Here is a 4660-nt window from a genome sequence, read left to right on the forward strand (position 1 = left end):
ATTCATCCATTTTAGTAGCCCAGTGCCTGTGAGAGGATATTTGGTTATATTATCTGTAATTTTGTCTCTGTTATGGCCAAAAATACCTGTTTATTCAGTAGCAGGGTATCTAAAAAAATTGGCATTTTCTTTTCCCTTTGAGATAATCAGGGGTATTGCATCTAGACCTGCTATCGTGCTTTTACTCTCAAATGGGAAGCTTGATTCTGATAGCCATATTATCTGATATAGACACTGCATGTAAAGGCTAATTTGATAATCTTTATGAAAAAAGCTTCAGTCTGTCTATAATATTATCAGGTAATGCTAAAAAGGATAGTGAAATAGCCTGAGAAGTAATGGGATTTTGCTCTGACACCATAGTAAGTTTTTCTTGGTTTATAAAAATTATTCTTTGTATTCAAATACAGTACAAACACAATTTTATTTAAAGAAAAAACTACACAGAATTGCTGTTAGTATCATAACCAAATATTGTAAATACCCAAATCTTGTCCACTTTTCAGCAAATTTGGCTCATATGAACATCAGACCATGTCATCACTAAAGTTAAAGTACATAGCAAAATCTCCAGAGTTAAATCAACTCTGCTCAGAGTACATATGGTCCCTCCCTAAATAGTGTTAAAATAACACTGAAGCAGAGTTAAAGTTAATGAGATAATTAAGCAATTAATTAAGTGATGATTGTGCATTAGTGATGAACACCTGCTGTTAACAAGCAGAATCACTAAAGAAAAGAGAAACACAAGAACAGCCTTATTAATTGCTTAATTATCTCATTAACTTTAACTCTGTTTCAGTGTTACTTTAACACTATTTAGAGAGGGACCAAATGTACTCTGAGCAGAGTTGATTTAACTCTGGGGATTTTACTGTGTATGAATTTTTGATTTTCACAACCTTTACCAAGTCACACCCCAACGAAATTGAGAATTTTGGAACTGGAGGTCTGGTGGAATCTCGAGAGAGCTTTTTGACCAACTGAAACATAACTTGGTAGGCATTATTTCCACCATGATTTGAGCATACCTTTCAAGTTTGGTAATGGTGCATCGACTGGCCCAATAACTTTCCGGTAATTTTGTCTGGAGTAATAAGCCAAGTGTGATATTGGGGGATTTAAAATTGTACTTTCAGTCTTTGCATTGTCTTTAATACAGTGAATTTATCAGCATTTGCAGCTACATGAATTCATTATTTTGTATCGTTTTGCCTCTAACATGAGAATTTGTTTTGTGTGTCTTAAATGTGACATTAGCATAAATGAATCAGTCTAAATTGTTTGTTTTGTCCCATCAGACGTTCATTATGCATTTACTGTTTGTCTTTTTCTACTACTCTACATTATTGGCCTGTGGATAGCCCTGACTTCTGACCTGCATATCTGATGCTCTTCTGCTTAACTACGCAGAGACTCTCCCTCATACAGTGAGTGCTATTTGTCTAAGCAAAAAAAGAAAAAAAGAAACTGAGCTGATGGAAATCAGACCTCATCATATTCATCTCGCTTCACTTGGTAAGATCTGAACAGCAAGCCGTTTTTTTTCTTAGATTGTCAATTAATTAATTCTGTGCTAATGTTAAAGGACCACCCCATGACCCTTTTCTCCACTCGGTTTCAAAAGCTCTTCTGCATCAAGGGATTATCAAGTAAAAGATGTCATTAAAGAAGAAAGGAAAGAGCACATTACCCCTTCCCCCACCAATAAATGGACAGAGAGGTGCATAAGTGTCCTAAATATATTCAGGGATTTTTATCCCACTCCTCACAAACCGAAGCTCTCATTAAAAACGGCACGAAGACCTTTAAGGTTTTAAGGTGCAATGGCTTCAAACAGGCTTTGGACAATTCTTTCAGGTTTTGTCCATCTCCCCAGTGACTCTTGAAGCCTCTACTTTTTATATTTTTGAAGAAAATGAAAAAATAACAAAGTTTCTCTGGTTTAATAGAAGAATTGTGACTGTATCTAATAAAGGTGATTTAATAAAGTGATTCAGTAATGCGTTACCAATCCATGATTCCCCACTGATTTGTCTCATAACAGTCACTCTATAAGTGAAATAACATTAAGTAGCTTTATATGATCAGATTTTATTTTTGTCATCATCTTATAGGCTACTTATTTTTTTCTTAATGCAGTTTAGCAATACTACTTTTTCATTTTAAAAGAGTATAAAAAGCTCAAATAAATCAAGAAACAATTTTTTTCAAGCAGGGGATCAAATTAGTTGGTCTCGCCTGCAAAGATTATATAAATCAATAATGCAGCAGTGTAATTCTACCCATTCATTTACAGTTTAAACCAGATTGTAGTGAAATCTGAAAGAAATTATGATTCAGCAGACACACATACACAATACTGTCCGCTAAAATGAACATTCCCATGTTTTGCTGTGCTCAGTGGGTGATTTATTCACACACAGTGTGAGTCAGGCCTCAAATGTTTTTCAGCCCATTTACTGTCAGCCAAAAGCTTGTTACACTTCAAAGGGGGTTGAGGCTCAGATTTTCATTGTTTTGGATGTATCTTTGGTTATACAGTTTTAGTGCAATATCTCATTTTGTATTGTCGCATTAAAGCCTGTTGATGGAAACCTGTGGTGCTCAACGTTTTCTTTTTTTATGGAGCTTGCTAGAGCTTCCACAGCTCTTCCTCGCTAATGTAATTAACTTTAGCGCCATCTGCTGGACAGGCAGTTTATTTTAAAAATCAAAATTGCAGTTAAATGGCTATTACTTAATGACCACGAAATCAAAATGAACATTTCTTATTTTTTTATGGAATATTGCAGTTTACAAATAAATGATTTGTTCATGTACATGTAATTATTTTTGAAAAATCAATGTGCCCTCATAATCGTTAATCAAAAACATCATCTTCCCCTCCCACTGGCAACATCTCTGATTGTGTACATTGGTGTGAGGGCAGGACAATAACATAACCCGTCCAGCAACCTGTTACTCACGTGAAAACACTGTAAGCGACAATGATCCAACAGTTCCTATGGACAAAATTAAAGGGTTAGTTCACCCAAAAATGAAATTTCTGTCATTAAGTACTTACCCTCTTGTCGTTCCACACCCGTAAGACCTTCGTTCATCTTCAAAACACAACTCCCTTAGAAAGCAACGAAATTATCACATTCAAGGTCCAGAGAAGTGTTAAAATAGTAAACATAAGTGCAGTGGTTCAACCTTAATGTTATGAAGCAACGAGAATACTTTTTGTGTGCAAAAACAAAACAAAAATAACGACTTTATTCAAAAATATTTCCTCTTCCCTGTCAGTCTCCTAATGTCTTTACTATGGGAGATAAAAAAACCTCTCGGATTTCATCAAAAATATTTTAATTTGTGTTCCGAAGATGAACAGAACAAACGGAATAAAAGTCTTGCGGGTTTGGAACGTCATGAGGGTGAGTACTCAATGACAAAAAAATAATTTTTGGTAAACTAACCCTTTAAGCACCACCTGACATTTTTTCTCCTTAAAGAAGCCGCTTCATTTGTATATATATGTCACAAAAGGGAAGTAAGGATGATCACAGTTTCTGTTTCATGCCGACTTTGCTATTTGCTATTCAGTGCTGTTGCACTGAAAAAGTTGACAAAACACACCTTTATCAGATAAATGGATTTAATATAGAATTTCTCCAGGCAAATAATCCAATACATTTATGATTCATCTTTAACTCAATGCAACTGGCACCATCTTGTGTCTCAGTTATCGATTGTGGGGAAAATAAGCTTGGATGACTTCTGAATTAATATTACTGTAATATTGTTGCAGTGTTTATCTTGTTGATCACCCTGTCGCTGTTTATTTAGCGACAATGCTATTCGCTATTGCTGTACAATAACTCTTACTTATGCTGTTGCACTGACTGTAAACCTTGTTAACTGAAAACGTTTGTTGATTCATGCAATTTGTAAGCACAGTAGGATCAGCAATAAAAGCACAGCATTGATTTTGTTCCACAACAACCAAGCAGTTTGCATTCAAAACTATTAAGAATCTCAAAAGCCTAAATCTAACTTATGTGAATCTGCATTTAGGTTGATCTCGAATGCTATTTCTTTTTCACTCTGCAAATATTCCACACTGTCCCAGTTCAATGACCCATTTAGGGATGTGCCACCCTACCTTTACATGCGTTTTGACAGTCCAGGCTGGCATCCAGGGAGGAAAAAACACAGTGCTGCCCCTAAATCACCATGTCTCATCTCTTCATTTCCACTGGTGATCACCATAGCTGATTTATCGCTCTATGTCTTGCTTACACTGTTTTATGAAGATTAAGGTTGCCGTATGACATAAGTGGGACAGAGGTGACTGTCCGCACTTGTTCAGGAACTAATGTGATTTTCACTTCACCAGAAACAAGCACAAAGCAAATTTTCTTTCACACCCCTATTAGCAATCTGAGTCACAAAATGCTCTGTCCTTAGTGAATTAAAATGTAAAAGCAGAGAGCAAATAGAGCACTCTGTGATTTCCAGTCCATTACTTTAGAGGAAAGAAAGAAAAAATGTTACGAAAGGCCAAATGAACTCAGAAAAGGAGAGATAATTGGACAGTCTTTGCATATTGCAGTGAGTATGTGCATGTCTGTGTCTCCAAGCATTGGAATCACATTACTACAATATATATTCAAAA

The 4660-nt window shown here is 35.6% G+C and overlaps 1 long non-coding RNA gene across 2 annotated transcripts; it reads left to right on the plus strand.

Moving 5' to 3' along the window:
* The first annotated feature begins 845 nt into the window (after positions 1–845).
* On the plus strand, positions 846–2680 carry LOC125278826. 2 transcript variants are annotated; one of them, XR_007187274.1, is made up of 3 exons: positions 846–998; positions 1365–1518; positions 1589–2680. It is a non-coding gene; the product is annotated as an uncharacterized LOC125278826 (long non-coding RNA). The 2 variants fall into 2 exon arrangements; XR_007187273.1 differs by having other exon boundaries at positions 1628–2668.
* The last annotated feature ends 1980 nt before the right edge of the window (positions 2681–4660 follow it).

This window comes from Megalobrama amblycephala, linkage group LG11 (assembly GCF_018812025.1).
Source record: "Megalobrama amblycephala isolate DHTTF-2021 linkage group LG11, ASM1881202v1, whole genome shotgun sequence".
NCBI lineage: Eukaryota > Metazoa > Chordata > Actinopteri > Cypriniformes > Xenocyprididae > Megalobrama > Megalobrama amblycephala.